General features: G+C 38.1%; 1 protein-coding gene across 1 annotated transcript in view; it reads left to right on the forward strand.

Annotated features, from left to right (window-relative positions):
• The window catches only part of CNTN5 (contactin 5), a 720,133-nt gene that overhangs the window by 204,105 nt on the left and 491,006 nt on the right, over nucleotides 1–25,022 (forward strand). The window lies entirely within an intron of this gene.

Here is a 25,022-nt window from a genome sequence, read left to right on the forward strand (position 1 = left end):
GTTGTAATCTATCTGAAATGCATTTTCCTTCACTTTTGGAACTTACCAAGACTATAAAAGTATTTTTCATTAACTTGGATGCCAATCTGAAAAATTAAACCTGGTTCTATAAGAAAATTTTTAGTATGGACCATTTTTACCCAAGTAAAACCTAATATTACAGAGCCACAACAAAAGTAGAAAAGCCATGGCGTGAATGGATTAATTTATACAGTGAGAAATATAATATCCAATAGGCTACTCATGGTTAGGGTTAATGTTTTATTTCCTTATTAGCAAGTCTAATGGAAATCAAATATTATTCAGAGGGTATTTGGTAAGCATGAACTCTGAGTAAGTGGACCTTTTTCATTCATCTGAACAGTGATTATAGTAAACTGGGGTAACATAATGCTTCCATCTCTTTTACTAGTATACTGACATCTGAGCGCCGTGAATGAGGCCCAGGCTTTTATAGGCCAGGCTATTCAGACCCATATAGGACCATAAGAATACTACCAATGTTTTTGTCCTAGTTATATATTTCATGTAGACTACTCATTTTCATTCATTCTCTTTGTCCTTAGATTAAAACAACATCAACACACAATGAGAGAGAGAGAGAGAGAGGGAGAGAGAGAGAGAGAGAGACCCCCACAAGGTGAATTTCTGGGATCAATTCTTTCTTAGCTATGAGAAACAGCATTTAGCTACTTTCTCTGAAGGAATATCACCCTGAATTTGGGCAGCGAGCTCATGTCATCCTTCCAATACAAATGGGGTAACACCTGGTAATGTTTAAAAATTCTAGCTCTAAAATAAAATTATTTGGTAAAATCTACAGGCTCTTAGATAAAATACAGATCATAGAATATTCCATTTAAGGAGGATAATATATCTAGGACATAGAAAGTGCTCAAATGGTTATGTACTTTCCCCCCACAGTTTGAATAGAGGATATGGTTTTGGGAATCAAATTGATATTTCATCATTTATCAAATATGTATTTGAGAGCGTTCATGTACTATTTGAGGAATAAAATGATTAGCAAAAGCAATGAGATCTAAAAAAATATTTCACAAATTTCCTCGTTGGCAGATAGTTTATGCTAAGACATAAAAGAAAACAGAATCGGGTTTATTTTTGCCTTTCTCCTACTCCCACCACTAAAAGCCAGAGGAAAATAATGATGTAGGAGGGAGGCAGCTTTGTATTCTTTAGCTGTTATGTGGACAGCAGGGATAATCTTTATAATACCTCTTCAAGGAGCATTAGTCACCTTAGGGTAACTGCTTGAAATGTCAACATATTCAGTCGGGAGACTTGTGACTTGCAGGCTTGACCCATGGGTCCCAGGGCCCTTCAACCCAAACTGTGAATCCTGTCTTTTCTCTTTTCTGGAAACTCTGTCTTAATATGTTTAGCCAATTCATCTCAGGCTGTCTTTCACAGTTTAGAATCACTGATAATAATGATCCATCTTTATAAATAATGTTTTCTCAATACTGTCACTCCAAAGGTCAGCTCTCAAATAAAATATTCTTAATGGGTAAGGAGAATGAATATTTTCCTCAAGATGTGTTTGGAGCAAGGAGATAAAATGGTCATCAATTTGTGTATCTCACTCATCACATTCACTTATTGATACTCTTTAGAGAAACACTACTGTAATCTGTTTAGAGATCTGGTTCTGACTTTGCCTCAGGAGAAATCATTATGTCACGCCTGGTTGATGCTGGGCCCTTAGAGAACACCAAACAGAAAGATGGAGTGTGGTCAGGAGAGCTGTCAGTCCTGCTTAGGATGAAGGCCCTTGCCTATAAAAGGGCCCAGGTAGAATTCTTAAAAATAATAATAATAATTATATATATATATATATATATATATATATATATATATATATATATATAGTTGATGTTTTACAGAGAGGAAGGGAGAGCGATAGATAGTTAGAAACATGGATGAGAGAGAAACGTCAGTCAGCTGCCTCCTGCACACCCCCTACTGGGGATGTGCCAGCAACCAAGGTACATGCCCTTGACTGGAATTGAACTGGGAACCCCTCAGTCCACAGGCCAACTCTCTATCCACTGAGCCAAACCCGTCAGGGCCCAGGTAGTATTCTTGTCTATTCCTCTCTACTTAAGGCTTTGAAGGAATCAGGTCTCAAAGAAAAGACTCTAAATGGGGATAATAAGAGAAAATTTATTTTTTCTTGATTTCACCCTCAAAATACGTTTCAGCTCAAGAAGTAAACATTAAAGAAGTTATTTAGCATGTGTAATCCATGGGATCTGCCCCCCCTTAAAGAAGAAAAGTGGCTTAACATAAAACACTAAGATTGTATAGGTGTCTAAGTTGAGCACGTTTATCTCAGTTAACGAGGTCTGAAATTTGATAGTGAAACAAAGATGCCATGAATAGTTACCACAAATTCAGTAATTTTTTGATAAGACAGCTCCTTAACTAATTTTGTTACATATTGGGTTGTTCATAGTAATTGGATAGTTGAGAAAAACGAAAGAGGTTGAGGAATTAAAATATGGAAAGTGGAGATGGTGATGTAATTTGAAAAAGAACAATATCTCCTTTAAAACAAGTTCACCCTGGAATTGCTGATAGAAATTCTAAGTGGCAGGTAGACATTTTTATCCAAAGCACATTTAAATTTAATACCACAGAACAAGCTTTTCCCATGCCCCTAGTATAAACTGAAGTGACAGGTATAAAGTGTTTTAGCTATTAGACTTTCATGAATGATATTCCAAATTGCAAAATATTGCGTGTTTTATTTTGATCAGATTGTGTTTCATTTTTGAAAATGGACTTGTTGAAAAGCTTCTAGTTAAAATAAAAAGAAATTTTATACAAATTAAAACCAAGCCTCTTCTCTAATACACATTTATCAGAGTTTCTTTAAAAAAAAAAATCCCACCCACTCTTTCTGTATTATACATCCTTTATTTAACATGAAAATCAACTGTAAAATTGAAAATATTCATCTCCAAGTATCTTTCTTTCTGCTTGTTCATAGGACTGTGACAATGACTTAATAAGAATTAGAATAGATGAGTTAGATTGTGGATGAGAATCTGAAAAAGATTTGAATTTGAAATGAATAAAATTCATTGTGTTGTTTTTCTGTTGCTACATCACCAGTTACCACAAACTTTGTAGCTTAGCATGACTGTGGACACTGAGAAGAAAAATTCTTTCTATGTGAACCTGGAGAAGGAATCTACCTGCTGAGGTGGACTCCCCATGGTCAAACAGGGGCCCAGTGTTTATGAATACGGATAAGAGTCTAGCAGCCACTTGCTGCCAGGGGCCCCTTGGGTACTCTGTGTAATGAGAATAATCTCATATTGGACCCTGGGCTTTCTGCACCAAGCCTTGCTTGTTTACACTGTCAGCCACTGGTTTTGTCTCTCCATCAGTGGACTGAGACCTGACTTTTCCATTCACACTGAACAGTTTAAATACCTCATTTACATAATAAAAGAGCTCAAATAGAATGTGAGTATATGAGCTGGGACATTTGCTTTAAAATGTGACCTCCCCTTTGTCTCAGTGAAACACAATTAAATAGCTACCTGAACCTGTGTCTCCTGGGTATATAGCTCCTTTCATTCAAATAAGTGTTTATTATTCTTTATTACAGTCTAAATTTAATTTCAGTTTACACAACACAAATGCATTATCTCACAGTTTCTGTCCATCTGAAGTGGGGACACAACGTAGCTGGGTCCTTTGCTCAGAGTTCCACCAGAGGCTGCTATCTCATTGCTCACCATGCTTGGAGTCCTCTTCCAAGGTCATCGAGGCAGCTGGCAGAATTCAGTTCACCATGGCTGTGGGACTGCGGTCTCCATTTATCAATACTTGCTGGCTGTTACCTCCTAGAGGTGGACCTCAGGTCTTACCCAAAGTGACAGCTTATTTCTTCACAATCAGCAGGACAGTCTCTTTTTGTGAGGCTTTGATAAAGACTGACTCAATCCTATATAATAAAAGGATAATATGCAAATTGACCCAAAGGGTGGAATTACCTGGAATGATGGGTCGCTATGATGCACACTGACCACCAGGGGGCAGACACTCAATCCAGGAGCTGCCCCCTGGTGGTCAGTGCACTCCCACAGGGGGAGTTTTGTTCAGCCACAAGCCAGGCTGACAGCTATGAGTGCAGCCTCCATGACAGCACTAAGATGTCTGACAGTGGCTTAGGCCCACTCCCTAAGTTGGCAGGAGCAGGCCTCGGTTGGCAGGTGAACATCCCCTGAGGGCTTTCAGGCTGCCAGAGGGATGTCTGACTGGGGATCGGGCCTAAGCTGGTAGGTGGACATCTCCCATGGGGTCCTAGACTATGAGAGGGCACAGGCTGGACTGAGAGTGCCCCATCCGAGTGCAAAATTTTTTGTGCACCGGGCCTATAATGTAAAATAATCGCAGGAGTGACTGACTACCCACCTTTGTAATTTAACTTAGTCTAATCAGAAAGTGACATCCCATCATTGTAACAGATCCTACCCACATTAAAGAGAAGGGCATGTACATCAGAGAGTGGCATTCCTTGAGTTCATTTAAGAAGTCTGCTTACCATAGTGACTGCTACAAGTCTACTGTCATTTATTTCCTAATATAAAATCCCAAAGCTCTAAAAATTTAAACTTTCCTAACACATTTGGTAACAAAATATGAACAGAACTGACAAATAACTTTCAAAATGTATTTAACCCATTTAGTACAAATATGCATGTGTGTTGCCAAAATTTTAATATGCCTGAGTATGAAGTGTATCCTGTATTCACTGGGATGTTCATGACTATACTATCTTAAGTATTAACTTTCTAAAATCTAAAAAATATTCTGAATACTGAAATACATCTGCCTCCAAGGGTTTCAGATAAGATACATTTAGATTTGGACAAATTGCATTAAATTTATCTGAGAAGGAGCTCATTGGGAAAGGGGTTATTTCAAGACTATAAACCTTGGGGCAAGTTCAACAGTTGCTGCATTAAGTGGCCTTCATCAGAATAAGAGTGAGAAAATGCAAAGAAAAACACAATATTGTTAGCTTAAATTTCAAGTCTGAATTCACTGGTTCCAATTTCAATGATGACAACCTTTACTAAGAAGGGCAATATCAAAGGACAGAAATGCATATTTTGCAAAAATGTGAGGGGAAAGGATTCTTCTTATTAACCTGTTCAAGTTATTCAATGAGTGACTTAACATGGAGACAGATTTGGTTAGTATTACTAACAATTAGAACAAAGGAGAATTGTGTTTTTTGTTTTCTCAAAATATATGGTATTTGAAAAACAAGCATTTTTTTTTAATAAACTATTTTTTTATCTTAGTTTTCTTCCTTATGTGAAATATTTGGCTCTCAAGGGTAAAACCTGTTTCGTTTAAGAGTCTAACTTATCCATCCAAATTTTGAGTCAACTAGAAAAATTTTATATACTCATAGCTTTTTCTTTTTTCATCCCAGCTTTCAACTTTAAATCAGCAAGCAGTTATATTTACTGAAGGAATGATCCTATTTTAAAGGAACAAATGTGTATCTTGGTAACAATAGCTAGGAAAGCTAGTCCTCAATCTGTATCTATTAACACTAAATGTAAAATGTGAGAAGGGAAAAAACAACCACAATGAAGCACTTATAGCCAAGAAAGAAATGGAAATTGGACTGTCACCCAACTCTCTCTCTTCTGAAATGCCTTACAGTTTACATGTAATATATGTGGATTTACAAGCAATGCCCAATGTGTACTTGAAAGCAATGCTCGAGTTAATTAAAGGAGCTCCTAGGAGAGCACAGATCTCATTAGATCTTTGCTATAGTCAGGTTGGACTTCGAGAATTTAATTCAAGATATTTGATTCCTCATAATGAGCACAGTCATTTTACAGAAGCTTTTTTAAAAAAATGTCATATCTACAATGAATTGTTGTGAAGTTTCTAAACTGCTAGTTAAAATGCTCTATCCCTCATTGCCTGAAAAGTACCAAAGCAGTCAGTCAGTCAAGCCAGTTAGATCAACCTACTGTTATTTCTATTAAAAGATAATGATAAATCCATCAAGTTAAGTGCAAAACAAAACAAACAAAAGGCTATTAATGGATTTTTTTTTCATTCTTTGATAGTCACACAAATACATCACTGCTGTTTAAGTGAATCAGGTGAAAGATCAATAGGCAAGTTATCAGAGCAGGGACTTTGCTTTTCAATAATGATCCCAACTCCTCTAAAGAAGAAATGCTGTGTCATTACAGGTGTTTAAAAAAGCATTCAGTCTGGTGGAAAATATATATTTTTATTTTTCTTACATTAAGATAGCATGCATTCACAGATATTAATGCATTATCAGTGTTTAGTTTATAGAGCTAAAATATATGTGAGAAAAAAAATCTGAACAGTGGTGGAATTTTTGGATTGATAGCATTCTCTTTCTAGGAAAGTAGCTTGGTAAGGAGTTCAGCAGATTCTTATATAAACTACTGGGATTCTACAGAGGACATCATTGGTTGGAATTTGGTAAAGGTGGAGTTTCTTTCACTTAAGAATTCTTATAATGTAAAAGAGTCAGGGATGGAGACAATGAGGGCAACCAAATGGTGCTACAGGAATGGTGCCAAGGTATTGCAGGTTCCAGTTAGATCAGACTTGCTGATAAAAGATTTACTGGTGAAGTTATTGGAGAGTTGAGTAAAAATGAAGACCCTAGTTTTATACAGGGTTTACAAAATAGGTTTATAGTGGTTCACATAGAAAAGAGTACCATCCTATCTAATAAAAGAGACATATGCAAATTGACTGTCACTTTAAGACACAAGACTGCTCCCCCCATGTGGTCATAGATGGCTGCCCCCATGTGGTCAAAGATGGCTGCCCCGATGTGGACACAAGATGCTATCACAAGATGGCTGGCAGGGGAGGGCAGTTGTGGGTAATCAGGCCAGCAGGGAGAGCAGTTAGGGATAACCAGGCCTGCAGGCCTGCAGGAGCGGGGAGTTGGGGGGTAAGGGGACTCATTCCCAGGCTTGCAGGGGAGGCAATTGGCAGGACCAGGCCTACAGGGGAGGGCAATTGCAGGGGGACCAAGCCAGCAGGGGAAGGCAGTTAGGAGTGACCAGGCCTGCAGGAGAGGGCAGTTGGAGGGGACCCAGGTCTGCAGTGAAGGACAGTTTGGGGCTATCATGCCTGCAGGGGAGGGCAGTTAGGGGTGACTGAACTGACAGAGGAGGACAGGAGGGACCAGGCCTGCAGAGGAGGGCAGTAATTTCATTATATATAAAATGGAGGTTTGCTGTGGGGCCTCTGCATAGCCAAATGAAATAAACAACAAAATGTATGAAGTCATGAATAAATGTATTCTTGTTTCCCATCCTACCTCTCTATCCTGCTATAACATCTTCATCATTCAACAGTGACATGTGCAATATAAAAAAATGAGATTGATCAACACAACTGTGTCTGGTTAAGCTTTGGGGATATTAATTTGCATTTTTATACTACCTGCTAGAAGCCTGTTGCACAATATTCATGCAAGAATAGGCCTTCCTTCCCCTGACTTGCCTGGGATCCTGTAAGCCACATGTGTCAAACACAAGGCCCGCGGGCCAAATCCGTCCCGCCAGGCCTTGCAATGTGGCCCGCACCGCGCTGTCATCACTGCACTCCGCTGCGTTTCCATCACAATGACAGTTTATGACTGTTCAGTAAACCATTCGGCCCGCGATTTAGGCTGGATTTTAGATTTTGGCCCCTTCTCTGATTGAGTTCGACACCCCTACAGTGTAAGCCCTCACTTCTAGCCAGAGCACCACTCCTGGAGCTCCTTCCTCCAGTCCCCCTCCCCCTCACAGCAGTGTCCTGTTCCTCCAGGCACCATAGGTGGGTTAATTTGCATACTCATTCCTGATTTGCTGTAGGCATAGTAGAAGTATGGTCAATTTACATGTATGCCTATTATTAGGTAAGATCCCCTCCCAATTCTGAAGAGTTACATCTTTTCTATCTTCTCTTGGGAAATTTTATAGAACACAAAATAGAAAATGCTGAAAAATCAAAGCTCCTCCTATCTAGAAATTGGAGATCATTAAAAAGATGTTGTGAAGTGTCAGAGATAGGGCAAAAACTGGATTATGTCCTCAAAGGTAACATTTGAGAAGGGAGACATCCCTGGGTATTGGAAATTCAGAAAGTTCAGTAGATTGCTCAATTGGCCAGAACCCATGTGTTGGTGTATGGACTGCAGAGTAGAGCTGGTAAAATCTCATAGTGTGCAATTGTACAGGACACCCTGGTAAATTAGACCCTCTGCCCAATAATCTTGGTCCCAGGAAAGATGCCTATCTCCATCAGGGACATGGAAGCGTAGACACCAGGAGAAATATGACTTCAAGTCACAATTCTAGAAACTCAGAGATTATCAGTGAGCTAAATAAGAGCAAGAGCCCTTCCTGAAATGTTGGGGTATCTACTAAGTTTGTCTGGTTCTGTACAGAGCCTCCAAAATACCCTAAGCAATAGTTTTCTGCCCTCTTAGAAGAAGAGGCATTTGCTTCTAATTTAATTTGATTTAGTTCCAAGACAATTTTTCAAAATAAACGTTTCTTGAACAATTAATCCTTCATTGTGGACTGAAAGGCATACACTTTCCAAAAAAGTCAAAGATAAAAAAAGAAACAGTTGAATAGTACAGCTAGCATGATGAAAAATAACACAGCCCCAACAAACAAAACCCACATGGAAAGCCTCACCAAATCTTTCTTGTCAGTTATAAAAAATAAATATCTCTAATATCAACTATGCTAGTTAATGGAGGTTAGGGAGCTTATAAAGTTATAATCTTTTCAGACATGTTGAAAAAAAAACATCATGAATATCACCAAAAGCATATAATGGATAGAACAAATAGTCTAACATACCTGTCAAAAAGTGCACCTTCATCTATATGGTAGGGTTTGGAGGTCTGAGGTTTTTCATATGTAATTCCTAATGACCTAAGGACAGTAAGTAAGCACTGAGGAGGGTCTGCATGATAATACCATTGAACCAGTTGCCATGGTATCCATGATTGCTCTAAAATGTGTGACAAAAATTATTTCCATAGCATTGTAACCTAAAAAAGGAGTTTTGCCCCACTGAAATTATCATTTCTTTTAGGGGAAAAATTATATATATATATATATATATATATATATATATATATATATATATATAAAATTTTTGGGTTTTTTTGTTTTTTTTTAGCCAAAACCGGTTTGGCTCAGTGGATAGAGCGTAGACCTGCAGACTGAAAGGTTCCAGGTTCGATTCCGGTCAAGGGCATGTACCTTGATTGCAGGCATATCCCCAGTAGTTGGTTTGTAGGAGGCAGTTGATTGGTGTTTCTCTCTCATCGATGTTTCTAACTCTCTATCCCTCTCCCTTCCTCTCTATGGAAAATCAATAAAATATATTTAAAAAATAATAATAAATAAAAAATAAATATTTTTAACTCTCCCATGTGTTTCATAAGATCTTTTTAAAACCACAAGTTAAAGAGACCTAGAATAGTTTCTAAATACTTGACATGTTGCATGGCTGTGCTGTCAATTATGACATATTTTAATGAATGTTGATACAAATGAAACATCTGTTTGATCACCCACTGACTATATCTGTTCTGACACACTTGACACATTGTGCAGCAGTACATAAAAATTCAAGAAAAATTTGTAAATGTGAGTGCTACATCACTGATTTTGAAGGGTGAAATGAGTGAAGATAATTAGATATTTTCATAATGTGTTGTAAAAGGACCAGTCCCTCAATTTGGGCTTGTTTCAGCATTTAGACCCTTTCAATAATGGATCCTTTCTTTGTAAATGCATTTATATGCTTTTTCAAAATGGTAAAATATAAATAATCATAATTTATAATTCATCATTAAAAATTATTTTAAATACATATTTTTATTTATTTTTTGTCATTTATTTTCTTTATTGATTAAGATATTACATATGTGTCTTTATTCCTCTCTCCCCCCTCCCCCCCGCTAACTCATGCCCTCATCTCTATGGTGTTTGAGTCCACTGGTTAGGCTTATATGCATGCATACAAGTCCTTTGGTTGATCTCTGCCCCTTACCTGAACCCTCTGCTACCTTCCCACTGAGGTTTGACAATCTATTCCATGATTTTCTGGATCTGGATCTTTTTTTGTTAATCGGTTTATGTTGTTTATTACTTTCCACAGATGAGTGTGATCATGTGCTATTTATCTTTCTCTGTCTGGCTTATTTCACTTAGCATAATACTTTCCAGGTCCATCCATGCTGTTGCAAATGCTAAGAGTTCTTTTTTTTCCCCTTCCTTTTTTACCACAGCATAGTATTCCATTATGTAGCTGTACCACCTTTTTTTAAATCCACTTATCTGCTGATGGGCACTTAGGCTGTTTCCAAATCTTAGCTTTGGTAAATTATGCTGCTATGAACATAGAAGTACATATATCCTTTCTGACTGATGTTTTTAGTTTCCTGGGATATATTCCTAGAAGTGGGATCACTGGGTCAAATGAGAGTTCCAGTTTTAGTTTTTTGAGGAAAGTCCATACTGTTCTCCATCCATACCAAGACATGTCATAATTAAGTACTTGTTAAGTTCTTTTTTAAATTGCTGGGATATCATTGTAAATAAACAGTAAAGCCTCTAAAAATCACAAAAATAACAAATAAATACTCCAAGTTATGACAAGTGATGTGAAGAAGGGCAAAGCCAGATAAGGAAGTCAGGAGGGAAAGGAATGCCTATTTATGTAGGCTGGTGAGGGAATATGCTCTGCATTAGCTCCTGCAACCCTCTGAAGAATTGATAAGTGAAATCAAGTTCTATCTGTCACAGAACAACTGAAAGGAGTCAGAGCCAAAATGCTCAATTGGACAGAGGAGTATGTTTTATAAACTCTCTGGACTATCAGATTGAATTGAAATTTTATATTCTCATTTGATCTTAATGTCTCAGGCTAACAGAGTTGACATTTTTAGCAAGAATTTATAATCCATTATTTACTCTTGTGTTACTTCAAAAGTTTAATTATTTATTGCTTTTGAATATAAGAGCCATGCTCCTTTAGGATCCATCTCACTCTGCACATCATTTTCATGGTTCTAGCATAATCTATTTTATAATTTGTCTCTACTTCTAGTCATAATTGATTGACCCACTGGTTGTCAAGGAGACTCATTTATGGGATATTCATGGTTGGGGATGGGCGGTACTAGATCAGTCACTCTTAGGAATAAAAATTGTAAATTTTGGGGACTATCAGCAGGACAGTATTTTCAATAAATCATGCTGAAATAAATATCCACATGCAAAATTATAAACTTGATCTAGAATTCATTCCATCTAACAAAAATTTAGTGAAGATATATCATAGACCTGAAGATATATCATAGACCTATGTGTAAAAATCTAAAACTACACAACTTCTGGAATGAAATTGGTTCTTAAATAAACACCAACGGCATGATTCAAAAGGAAATAAATAATAATTTGAATTTTAAAATTTGTCTACTCACATATCCTCAGAAGAAGTGAAATTTCTAGCAGTAGACTGAGAGAAAACATTTATAAAAGGTGGAAGCTGCTTCAACTCCCTTTGTCTCAAGTAATAGTGGGTGCTTGGCTCTGACCTTTCAGAGCCTTCAAGGTTAACCAACCTTCGGGGTTCCTTGTCTACACCTCTCTGCTAGTGAAGACAATGGGCGATTCCAACAGGAATAAGGAAACTGGGGGGTGCCGCGATAATAGACATTGTTCATTTTCTTCATTGTGATGGTGATTTCATGGGTGTCAAAACTTATCAAAGTATATATTTTAATTATATGCATTTTATTGTATTTCTATTACACATTAGTAAATGTGTTCTAAAACAGAAAAAAAAGTATAGACCAATGGTTGGCAAACTGCAGCTTGTGAGCTACATGTGGCTCGTGAGCCGCAGTTTACAGACCACTGGTATATACTAAATGATAGGTGATGTTTACCTGAATTAGGGTGGTGACAGGAATCATGGAAATAAAATAATAGGCTAAGGATTTATTTTTGTGGTAGGGCCAACATGACTTGTTGGAAGTGAATAGTGGGATAACAGAGAACCGGTTTAAGGAAGAAGGTAGGTAAATAGTTGTTCTATGTCTAGAATATTTATTATATTTTTGGAATCCAAGATTCTATAAAAATACATCACTCTTAGTTTCAGTGGAAATACTAAGTCAGTGAATGGAGCCTCACTCAGAAGTTGCTCTCTGCCTTTTCAACTTCAATTGTTAAATCTCTTTTTTGTCATATTTTCTATATTAGTGTGCCATTCAAGGTTTTATTTGGCAAAACAAATTATCTTCTCACCAGGAGACCTGAAAATCACTTCACTAGCACCTAGAAAAATATAGAACAATAACATTAAAATATTGATATTGATATTTCATTTTATTTTTATAATCCTGTTATGTTGGCAGTATCAACCCAACTTTTACATAAAGCAATAGGAGCAGAGACATTAAATAACTTGCCCAATACCCAAAGCACACAAATAATTGGGACGATACTTAAACCAGGTCTGATAATAAAGTTTATGTTTCTTCCTCTAGTGCACAGATAATCCCTCAAGAGTTAATAATAAAAAAGCATAAACTGTACTTTCTAATTTATATCTTTGCTGCAAATCAGTAATGGACTAAAATAAGTTTTCCATATAGAGAATAAAATAAGAAAGTAAATTAACTTACAGTGGAATCATGGTTAATTTTAAACTTCCTTGAATGCATGTGTATAGTTCATTAGTAATTCATTGTCAAGAGTAAATGATAATTTAATAACTGGAATTGTTTTAGATTTTGATACATTAATATAGGTTACATTAGAGTTGCAATTTCATTATAATTATTTTATACATATTTGATATTATATAGATTTGTTTAGGATGGGAGATGTAGGTTTCAAAGGTACCTAATTTTTTTTCATACAACTTGTTATATATACTCCAAAATCCAAGACTTTAAAGATGAGAGATCTATGATGAGAACATATCTACTATTTTTAATTCATAACAAAGCAAAATATAAAGTTCATTAATAAAATATCATAGATAGATAGACTCATGAAAACAATAGGTTAATTTGATTATTTACATTTTTTGGTTATTTTCAGAACAGGTAATACTTTGAAGTTTACAGACATTATCTAGGTAGTTCAAATTTCAATGGAGGGAATTGGTTTTATATAAATAAATATTATTTACTAGAGGCCCGATGCATGAAGGTTCGTGGAAGAATGGGCCTTCCTTCCCCTGGCTGCAGGCACCACCTTCACTCCAGCTGGAGCTGCCTTTCTGTCTTTCCACCATCCCACAATGCCCAGAGGACTGGGGTTGCTGGGATGGTGCAGAATGCCTGCATCGTTGCCATGGTGACAATACAAGCATCCCTCCCTGCCCCTGGCTGCTCAGTGCCTGTGTATGCAAATTAACCCTCCATCTTTGTTGGATCAATTTGCATACTCACTCCTGATTGGCTAGTGAGCATTGGGAAGGTATGGCCAATTTGCATCTTTCTCTTTTATTAGTGTAGATACTAATTATGCTAATTATGCTAATTAGACCAGGAGACCAGACATCTTCCTACCGTTCAACTTCCTTCTGGAGAAAGCCACAATGGTGTGGGCCAAGGCAGAGGTAGTTAGGGGTGATCAGGCCAACTGGGGAGGGCAATTGTGGCCATGAGGCCAACTGGTGAGGGCAGTTGGGGGCCATCAGGCTGGCAGGGAGTGGTTAGCCGTGATCAAGCCAGTAGGCAGGCCAGTGGTCCTGGATTTCGAGAGGGATGTTCAACTGCCAGTTTAAGTCCCATGCTACAGGAATGGGGCCTAAACCCTAATCCAGCAGTCAGACATCCCCTGAGGAGTCCCGGATTAGAGAGGGTGCAGGCTGGGCTGAGGGACACCCACCTCCCCTTAACCCCTCATGCATGAATTTTGTGCACTGGGCCTCTAAGTATTATAAAAAACAAAATACTAACTAGATAGTATTATGTAGAACATGTCTTGGTTCACCTATTTGTTTGCATTTTGAATCACCTTTTAGCAATGCAAAGTACATTATTCATATAGATTAGTGCTGTCCAAAAGAAAACCATAACGTGGACTTTACTGACACTTTTAAATTTTCTAGAAGTTACCTTAAAAAGAAATAATGATTTTTCAGGTGAAGTTAATTTAATAACATTTAATTTACTCAAAATATTCTCATTTTTAGATATTATCAATATAAATATTATTAATGGTTTATCTTACATTATTTTATGACTGGTGACTACTGTATTAGACAGCATAATAAAACCTGAGGGCTTGCCGAAACCGGTTGTGCTCAGTCGTGGAGCGTCAGTCTGCAGACTGAAAGGTCCCAGGTTCGATTCCGGTCAGGGGCATGTACCTTGGTTGTGGGCACATCCCCAATAGGGGGTGTGCAAGAGGCAGCTGATCAATGATTCTCTCTCATCAATGTTTCTAACTCTCTATTCCTCTCTCTTCCTCTCTGTACAAAATCAATAAAATATATTTTAAAAAAAACAAAAAACCCTGAGGGCTTAATTTGTAAGCAATGAAAGTATTAGGTCTTTCAGTTTGTAGCCTATTATTAGTCATATTAGTTGGATTTGAGAAAATGTGTTTTGTATACCTATCTCAAGCAGTTTTCAAAGGATATGTAAACATTTCAGCTACGATATTGTTGATATGTTTTATTCTTCCCAAGTTCCCACTCAATGGCTAACAATCATCATCACCAAAACTGCATCTTCATTCACTACCCCAAGTGTCTAGATTGAATTAATACATGTAGGTTATGATGCTCTTTATTTCTCCACTAGTATAGACAGCTCCAGCATCCAGAGAAGGCTGTGCTTCAGGGACCAGTTTGTGACAACGGCCTGGGGCAGCGTTCTCAGCAGCAACATTCTCAGTAATTTTGCACTAGGACTCTCAGAAATCACTGGCATTTTTGTTATAGCTATTGTTTCAGAAGAACACTTTATTACATTAGGATTATAATGTTCTTTTCTAGTAGATCAATTTGGGAAAAATATGGGTGCTTAAGGAACAAACACTTTGTTTGATTACTATAATTATTATAGACTAAAGGCCTATTGCATGATATTCATGCAAGAGTAGGCCTTCTTTCTCCTGGCTTTCCTCCTAGCCACCTGAGAGCCTGCAAGTCCTTGTTCCCGGCCTGCTTGGGAGCCAACAAGACCTCACTTCTGTCCAGAGCACCGCTCCTGCAGTTCCCTTCACCACCTCCCCTGCCCCGCATAGCCGGCATCCATTCCCTCCTGGCTGCTCTGTGCCTGTGTATGCAAATTAACCCGCCATCTTTGTTGGGTTAATTTGCATACTCACTTTGATTTGTAGGTGTAATGGAGATACAGTCACTTTACATGTTTGTCTATTATTTGGTGAGATACTGATTACAAATAAAAAATGTATCTTTAGTTGATGCCCAAAGTTGTTATAACAAGTAAGTAACTGAGAGTTGCCACTTTTTCTTCTATTTATATTATTTGCCTTTATTTGACTGACCTTACAAGGCAATTTTTTAATTTTAAGTTATGTTATAATATACAACAGCATGTGCACATTTTAAATTTTATTACATGTCAAATGCCATATCTACCACAGAATATCTTTCCTAGTCGCATTAGTCTTCTCCCCCTCTCCGCCAAGAGAGATTTATAGTCTGTCCTCAAAGACGTAAGTTAACTTAAAACCAACTTTTAGGGGAAAAAAATACATCATTAAATATATACTTTAGTTTAAAAGGTGTGCCAATTCAGAAGTGTGACAAAGTGAATAACAGGAAGGAAACTGTTATTTTCAAGTCAAGCAAATATAATATATGTGGGGGAAGTTAATATAGCAGTGGGTGCTTATTTGCATAATTTGCCTTGCTATGTACTAACAAAAAAAACGTATGAAATTCAAAGCAAAAACTTTGACATGGCCTGAAGTTAAGAAAGTAAGATATCAAGTGAAAACCTAAGGCAAACAAGCTAAGAATATTTAGAGAGTAGTTAGCATGTTGGGAGAGAGGACATAGGTATCAAGACTGTAAGACTGGACCTTTGGTGGGGGCGGGGCTGAAGTGAATTAGTAAGTGTATAAGAATAACAGAATCCTCAAAGACAAGTTCTGATAGGATTAACAGAATTAACATTCGGAGTACAGAGTCTTTTAACACAAGGAAGCAGTACCTAGAGAGTGGGTTGTTTTTATTGCATTGTATGCAATCCTTTCCTCTCTGATCATCAGCCTGTTTGGTCACTGGGAGTGAAGAGTTCTTCAGGTGCCAAGCACCAAAAAATCATGACCAAGAGCCGCATCTATGAGCCTTATTCCTGCACTTTCTTTGAGGAGTTTCATGGTTTTGCACTTAAATCTTTAATTCATTTTGAGTTATTTTTTTTCCCCCCAATGGCATAAGAAATGGGTCCAGGTTCATTCTTTTGGTTGTGAATATCCATTTACCCCAGCATCATTTATTGAAAAGACCGCTTTTCTCCATTGATTATTCTTGGCCCCCTTGTCAGCTATTAGTTAGCTGTATATACTTGAGTTTATTCCGGGGCTCTCAATTCTGTTCCATTGTTCTATTTGTCTTACTTTATTAAAAACAGAAAAAAAATATCTTGCTAAAAATCTTATTTATACATTACCTAGTTTTTGTCCCATCTCTGAGATATATCACAAAACTTTTCAAGATTAATCCATTATATTTTTGGAATAAAAATAAAAATTACTTCTGAGAATTTTCAGATGCTTATGGATAATTGTAATAGTGTAGAGTGGAAAATAAACTAAGTTTAGAGGCATAATATTGCCTCTCTAAATTAAACAAATATCATGTGTGTGCAATAACTTTTATAGTCATCCACACATACCTGGTTTGCTAACTGTCTTTAAAGGTGTTAACATAAAAAATGTTAATTTCTTATAATCATTATCCAAATATGCTGTCACAATTCCCTTTCTTGATGATCAGCTGTTAACAGTATAATCAGATTCTGTAACTTCTTGTCTCTTGTTCTTATTCTAGCAGTCCTTTTCTTGTTCTTATGATTCAGTGTTGTTTATTTTACAACTTAAATCATATCTGTTTCAAAATTATAAGATGTTCCCTTCAAATGCAGGTCACTCCTGCTTGTGGTCTGTACTTCACTCACTTCTGTCTCTCGGCCTCTTTTATGTGTGCTGCCTCATCCGGTGATAAGGGAGGGAAGGAGGAAGCAAAAGACAAGTGTTTCCATCCTTCACTGTCATTCTCTCCTTGTAAGGCTTGACTTGGTGGACGAGCTCATGGTCTTGCCTGTGGGCTCATCACTGATGAGTGCTGGGTGCAATGGGCTTTCCTGGGCTTCTCTGATGAGCTTTCACAACCCCCTCAAAGGTCTGTTCCCCAGGGGGAGGGGTGCTGTCATCTTTATTCCCTTGACTTGGCTCCCCCCCCCCCACACACACACACAAGCAGTCTAAATACATCACTATCTCACCCACTCTGCACCAGCAGCAGAATATACTTGAGTACTTGAGGTCTGTCTTCCGTTAATAACAGAGAATTGTAGCAGAATATGCCTGGACCCTTGCAACCTGGCTGACCCTCCTTGTCATCTCTCCCCAGTTCTTGCTTTCCTTTTCCAGTGGCATCAAAAGAAGAGTTATCAAGTCCACTAAGTAAGTGACGTTACATAGTAAATGAAATGCTAGTTCCTTGCAGGCTTCTACATTCTTTAACATCCTTTTTTTTTTTTTTTTTTTTTTTTGGCGAGGTGGGGGGGTAGGGGTAAGAGGGGAATTGGGGGAAGCAGTCCCTTTGTTGTAGGGGAGAAAACAAAAGGGTAGGAATGAGTTCTTTTTACCAATGCTGTAATCTACAAAATCGGAGTTTCACTCTTCTAGTCCTTTTATTTATTTATTTATTATTTTTTAAAATATATTTTATTGATTTTTCTACAGAGAGGAAGGGAGAGAGACAGAGAGCTAGAAATGTCGATGAGAGACCAACATCGACCAGCTGCCTCTTGCATACCCCCCACCAGGGATGTGCCCGCAACCAAGGTACATGCCCTTGACCGGGATCGAACCCAGGACCCCTCAGTCCGCAGACCGACACTCTACCACTGAGCCAAACCTGCCTCGGCTCTTCTAGTCCTTTTATATTGACTGAGCAGATGCTGTGAGGAGTGGGCTCAGAGGGCAGGTGGTGTGTGTTGGGGCCCTTCTCTCGGGTTAGGCTATAAGGAAGCCTTCCAGAGCTGGAGGTTGATCCAGCTAGGAGTGGCTTCCTGAGTATATTAATAGAAGCTGAGGCACTGACTACCCTTTATCCTGGGCTTAGAGCTTCAGCTGCAGTTCTAGAGTAACAGGAAAGATCTCAATCGCTTCTATGATTCTAACTGTAACTCCGGCTATCCATCTCAGAGAGGATAAACACTTAAGTTTTACAGAAACAACACCATCAAAAATGGAAAAAAACATTAAAGTCTTATTTCTTGAGAAATATACAAGATTGGAAGCAAAGGTTCAGGAGCCCAATGGTCCCAGCATGTACTAGCAATTCTAAACTTTGCTAAAGATGAGGAATAGTCTTAATGACTGCATTGAGTTGTGGTAACCATAAAGCATCAAGAAAAGTGTCTGTTAATGTGTGGTATTTCTCCTGTTTGTTATTTTTCTTGTCACCGCCATGTTTTGACCTGCTCTCAAGATAAGCACCTTTTTCAAACTACCTCAGGTTGCTTCTTCATTGTCCTTTTCTCTATCTAAAGGTTAGCTCCATTGTTTATTCTACTAAATAATCACTGTAGTCAGAATTGCTTCATAACCTAAAATAATTCGAGAGGTTACTGACTACAGGTGTATAATAGATGCAGTCTTTCAGGATTCTCATTTTTCTAGTCAGCAAACCCTTCAATGCAAATTAGAATTTTCACCAAACAGTACTAAATAGGTTTCTGAGAATTTCTAAATCCTAGTCTTAAAGAAGCCATCTGTACGAAGGGAATAAACTAGTCCCAGATCCTAAAGGATTTTGGTAGGAGAGTGGGGCAACTTGGTAGAAGCAACTGCCAATAAAAATGGAAACAAATTAATCCAAATGGGATTTTTAAAAATTAAAGATGCATAAAGCAGTGGAAGGAAAACCCATTTTCCTAAGTTGCAACTCTGCTCCATACCAGTTGGGAAACCTTAAGTCTATCATCTCAGCTCCTTGCAAAACAGAAGTAACTATATTTGATTTCATAGCACGCAGAGTTGTGTAATATTAAATGACATATGAGAAAATACTCTAAAAATGTGAAATTCTCCACAGATAGAATTATTAATAATAGTTTTAGTACATTTTCTTGTAACTCTGATAGTGTTGGCAAATGCTACTCATGTCTCATTTCAGCCTTTTAAAGATGTGATTTTTAATGGAATAATAAATAAGTAAAACTCTTAACAAATTGTCCAGCATATAATAAACCCTACAAGATTTCTTATCATTAGTATTTCTGTGATTTACAATTACTTTCAATTACCTAATTCCCATGCGAAATCATGAGTTCTTACATAATGTCTACCCTATTTTAGTCAGCTTGCACACTAACATATGGTAAAGACTTAATAGATGGTTGTTGAATTAATATAAAAAAGTCATAACATAATAAAAAACAAAGTATCAGAATGAAACAATAAAGTAAAAATTCAAAATCCTCCTTACTCCAAGACCCTAAAATTCATGGAGAAATAGTATATTATACGTTTGTGGGTTTTTTTTTGTTTGTTTGTTTGTTTGTTTTTGTCATTACAAGATTTTTCCAAAAAATGTACTTCTGTCTCCTAGGCCCTTCACCAGACACTTACAGGTGGTATGCTGTGCAGGCACGTGTGAAGAGCCTGGCGCAATAAAACCATAAAGGCTCTGCCTATAAAATTTTATGTACTGCAGACTTTGAATCTGCATTCCTATGCAGAAGTGATTAAAAAAAAATAATTTGGTGGTTATTAAGGGAAAACTTTAAATAACTAGTAAGTTCTTGAACTTGCCACCTTGAAAAATGAACCAATAGACCAAAGTCCTAAATGCAAACCATACAAGGGGAGCATTTATTACCTAAATAAAAGTGCTGTAACTTAAGGCATTCTGCAGTATGTGAAACCTTATGGCGTGGAATTGTGTTGTGTGCTAATCATACTGCTTAAGGCTTTTCACTAGCATCCTAGCATCCAAGAGTAACGAAATGACATACGTTGAGTCTGACATAACCCAAGGACTACCTGTATTTAAGGGTAATATAGAGCATCTCAAATATGCATACTTTACTTTTTTTTTTTAAAAATATATTTTATTGACTTTTTCACAGAGAGGAAGGGAGAGGGATAGAGAGCTAGAAACATAAATGAGAGAGGAACATCGACCAGCTGCCTCCTGAACACTCCCTACTGGCGATGTGCCCGCAACCAAAGTACATGCCCTTGAGTGGAATAGAACCTAGGAGCAGGTCAACATTCTATCCACTGAGCCAAACCGGTTTTGGCGCATCTTTACTTGTTAAGCTCGTTAAGAATATTGGTACCAAATAATATGAAAACTTTAGAACACTTTCTCTTCATTTAATTCCCTTGTATATACATACCATTGTTTTAATTTATTTTATTCTGTATGTATCTTTTAATCTCAAAGATACATTGTTACTGTTTTATGAAGTCATTATTTAAATAGATTTTCCCACCTATTTATCCAGAGCTCTTAATTTCTCCCTGCAACAGTTATTTCTATATAAGATTTATTTCATTCTGTCTAAAGAAATTCATTTAGTGGGCCTGATGAGGATGAATTAATTACCTTAGTTTCCATTCACCTAAAGATATCTTTATTTTGGTTCATGTTTGAAATATATGCATATATATTGCTGGGAGAGAATTCATCTGAATTTCCTATTATTTGTTTGTTTGTTTTCTATTATGGTGCTCTGTTTTTAAAACAGCTATGGAAATTTACAATTAGAAAATTGTTTTACTAGCCTGAAAGTCCTAGGAAATGTGTTATTTTTTAAAAAAATATTTTCTCCAAACTATCTTTTAGCTCTCATGTGCACTTCATTGTAATATATAATATACTTAATTTCCTTCTCAGCTCAGAGATGGTGTTAGTGTGTTGGTTCTCTTTTGCTCGGATGTGTGTTTTGGGGAACTCTCAGTGTCAGCATACTCCAAAGTGACGGGAATGAGTGAGTGCTCTCTTCCTCTGGCTAGCAATGGAGAATGGGTGGCTGCTTTCTTAATTAGAAATCTTATGTTCTCTGAGCTCATAAAACTGGAGGACTCAGCTCATGAGTCAGACATTTTTTTCATAGCCTGGGGAAGATGTTAACCTTCCTCTCAGCCACCCAAACTTCTCAGGATCCTGACTCTTAATCTGAACCACCAAACTCTTCTCAGGATCCTGACTCCACAGCTGCCCTGCCTTTACATAGCCCAGAGGTGAGCAGTCCTCATACCCGTTATTTCTGCCTGGATTCCCAAGAACCCAAGGCCTTACATATCATTTTACTCAGGAGAAGCCAATAGGCTGGCATTATTAGTCTGTGTGAAGACCTGTGTGTTTAGGTTATGTTCTAAGACACCTCTGCTCTTACTTTGCACAAGAGTTGAAGATTAATCCTATATCATAATAGATGCATATGCAAATTAGCTGGGATGCTGTAATGTCATGACTGCTCAGCAGGAGGCATGCACAGCAGGAGTGGGTGGGCGGGGACTGCCATCACCAGGAGGGCCTTCCCAGGGCCCAGCCCAGGGTGGCCCTAGCAGAGGTGGCCATCAGCTGAGGTGCAAGCAGGCCCACCATGCTGCCAGGCCAACTGGCCTGGGGGCAGCCCCTGGCCCTGCTATCAATATATTGAGTTTGTGGTTTCCAAGGAAACAGCCAGAAGGAATGATAGACCCTCTGCAAATAGCTCTGGCAGAGCTTATCTAAACAGCAGGTTGGTTTAAATCAAGCCTTTTCTACAGTGAATGACCCCAATCCTTCCTGGATCAGGCAGGTTCCTGTGGAGCACAATCTCCAAGCAGTACAATGAGGGGACCCCAGTCCCAGGAATCTCATGCATTAACTAGGGGAGCGGGAAAGGAAGGGAAAAGGCATCACGTGGGGCAGCTCTGAGCAAGGGAAGGAAACCGCATCTGGCAGACACTCCCCTGCCACCAATGTGTAAGAAGAATCAAATAAACCCAATACAAACACCGCTACCTTGTCTGGGGGGCGGGGGTGGGGGGTGGGGGTGGGGGTGGGGAATCTGGGACTGAGCGACGTCCTGCCTAGGCATTGTGTACCTGCTTCCCACCCACTTCATCCAAATGGACAGGTTAGGGGGTAAAAGGGAGGAGGAGAAGCCTCAAAGGAAGGGGTTTCCCTGAACCCCACCATTGCCCTCCCTCCAGACCTGACCTCTCTCTGAGCACAGGGCCTGACCCCGCCCCCAGCAGATTTGCATATCCCAGACCCTCCTATGCTTCCAGACACTGGGCATTCCCCCATCTTCCCTGCTTCCCAGCCTCTGGCCCTCACTGTCTCCTACCCCAGAAGGACTATGTCCTCCCCAACTTCCGGTCTGTATAGCCTAAATGCATGGTGGACTTAGTTGCTTCTTCTCCACAGATTTTATTTGATAAGCACTCCGTGAAGTCGCTTAGCCACTGAGCTGCTCAAACTTCATCGGAGAAAATGAATGGCACACCTTACTTGGCTTTGTTAGCAACGCAATCTTATTCTTTTATTTTTAAAAATAGATTTTTATTGATTTCAGAGTGGAAGGAAGAGGGAGAGAGAGAAAAACATCAATGATGAAAGAGAATCATTGATCAGCTGCTTCCTGCATGCGCTCTGCTGGAGATCGAGCCCACAACCCAGGCATGTGTCCGTGACCAGAATCAAACCTGGGACCCTTCAATCCTCAGGCTGAAACTCTAGCCACTGAGTCAAATCAGCTAGGGCAAGCAGGCCTATCATTAAAGACATGATTTTTGTCATAGACAAGTGGATTTGAATCATTTCAAACCAATATACATTTTTAAATGAAATGTCTCTTCATTTCTACTAATGCTATTCTACCTTAAAACTTACGTTGTATAATTTATACTAATAAATGGGTACTATGCTAATTAGACTGGACGTCTTCTGGACATCCATTTGGATGTCCTTCTGCACAAAGCCAGGGGCTGAGGCAGAGGCTGTTAGGGGCAACCAGGCCAATAGGCAGAGGTGGTTAGGGGTGATCAGGCTGGCAGGGGAGCAGTTAGGAGCAATCAGGCCAGCAAGGGAGCAGTTAGGGAGTCTCAGGCCAGCAGTCAGAGGTGGTTAGAGGCTATCAGGCAGGCAGGCAGGTGAGCAGTTAGGAACCACAGGGATCGGGCCTAAACTGGCAGTCAAACATCCCTTGAGGGATCTTGGATTGGAGAGGGAGCAGGCCATGCTGAGGGACCTCCCCCTCATGCATGAATTTTGTGTGCCTGGCCTCAAGTGTATTTATATCTACAATGCAAATTCTGCACTTTTTTTGCATACTGTTATAGTTTGGTACTATAACTGTCCTTCCCTGATGGAGAATTGTACCCAACAACCCCTCAACTGGTACAGACACTAAATATTATGTTAATAAGGTCAATTTAATAGAAAGTATAATTTCCTGAGTAATTAGATGCCTGAAAATCCACCATTCTTTGTAAACATAAAATAGTAACTCCATATAATATAGCTCATTGTCTGTAGAATCTCCTAACAAGTAATAAAAAAAAGTTCTGAAGTTATTTTCTAGGTAGTTAAGTTGCTACTTATTCAAGTAAGTGTCATAGGTCTTATCACATGGAGCATCTTAAAGGTCAAGACTAGAGGCACACATTGAATTTTCAAAATGCTCACTCAGCAATACTTTATGGGCTGTCCCTCATTCTAATTGCTCAAGTTACATATAATAGAAGATAGTCCATGGTATTCTTTCTATGGCTTTATGAAAATGAATACTACATTTAGGCAGCTCAGGGATAATTGATACCACCAGAGACTCAGATTATAGGGAACATAAAACTCTGCTGCCTTTATGGGCATGTAGAGTTCTCATGAAATAGATTCAGTTACTTGCAAAAATCTTAATAATACGTCTTGATGTAGGATATTGAATTTCAACAAAAGCAAAAATAGAATCAAGTGCTGGTCCTGTGACACAATAGGAGCTCATGTCATATTTCAATCTTATTTGTATCAATCTTATGCCTGTGTTTACTGTTCAGAAGTATAACATCCATGAGCAGCATTCTGAAATACAGTTTTGATAATTCTATGGCTACTTGGGTTATTTATATATGTCCATATATAGGGTTATGGACATATATAGGGAAACAGAATAATTGCAATATAGACTAAATAAAGATAACAGGAAAAAATATTCAGTAGAAGTTTATTTGAAAAAAAATCCTGGACCATCCAATTAAATAGAGAATGTGAAATTTAATGAATGTGAAATTTAATTAGTATAGAATTATTTACACAGTCCTGTAACAGATGAGAAAGAGAGAGATAACAGTGTAATCCTACTTCCAATCAGTTTAATCCTAAATAAGAGGTCAGTCAGACAAAAAATTCTAAACAGATACATGTTCAATAAAATGGTTCCAGAGTCAAATAGGTGTGAAGAGCATGGTTTTTTGGCCATTTAATGCATTAGCATATTATAGTCTCTTATAGAAAGGAAACATTGTTTTTACCTTATTTAACACTAAATTCCATTGGCCAGAACTCTGCCAGGCCTTATTTTCATTCCCAAACACCTACTCATATCTCTTGGAAACTATACTTTTATGAAACATTAAGTTAGGTAACTATTAAACCTAGAGAAAGTAATTAAATATAACAAATTCTGATTGTGGGAACCATGATATATAACAGAGTTA

Source organism: Pipistrellus kuhlii, unplaced genomic scaffold, assembly GCF_014108245.1.
Source record: "Pipistrellus kuhlii isolate mPipKuh1 unplaced genomic scaffold, mPipKuh1.p scaffold_m20_p_9, whole genome shotgun sequence".
In the NCBI taxonomy this organism is placed as follows: Eukaryota; Metazoa; Chordata; class Mammalia; order Chiroptera; family Vespertilionidae; genus Pipistrellus; species Pipistrellus kuhlii.